Below are 618 nucleotides of genomic sequence, written 5' to 3'. Positions count from 1 at the left end.
CAAAATTTTTAAAAACCTTAGAATAAGAGGGGAAAAGGATAGCCCCTCTGTTTTCTTTAAAAGCTAGCCCCTCCAACGGCAAAAGGCCCCCCCCCCCCCCCACCTCAAACAATTAAGCCAAATTTACCCACAAAAATCACAACTTTTCACCTAAAAAAAAAAAAAAAAAGGTATTCTTGTAAATAAATAAAAATGTGTGATGGCATTTATAAGATAGAAAACTCTCAAGAAAGTTCTTTTTTGTCAAAGTCTTCCCTCTCACTTGTCACTTTATAGTTCTACTATATATTGTACAATCTTTTACAAATATGTACTACATTTTATATGTTTACAGTGTAAGTTTACATTGCAAATACAATGCAAACCAATAAAAGTCCTTTTAAAAAAAAATTCTTTTTCCTTTCCCATTCTCAATTCTCATACCATTCCCTCTCTTCCACAGTGCATTCTATGTTACAAAATTATTCTTCTTCTTTATCTTCTTTTGTGCTATTTAAGTATGAAACTAATTTTGAATTTATTTACTATGGTTGTCTAATCTGAATGAATTTAAATTCTATTTATTTTATGGTTTCTTATAGTGATTTTATTATATTTAATTTCTATGAATATCATTTC

This window comes from Quercus suber, unplaced genomic scaffold, assembly GCF_002906115.3.
Source record: "Quercus suber isolate HL8 unplaced genomic scaffold, Cork oak 2.0 scaffold_122, whole genome shotgun sequence".
In the NCBI taxonomy this organism is placed as follows: Eukaryota; Viridiplantae; Streptophyta; class Magnoliopsida; order Fagales; family Fagaceae; genus Quercus; species Quercus suber.
This window is presented reverse-complemented; position numbering follows the sequence as displayed.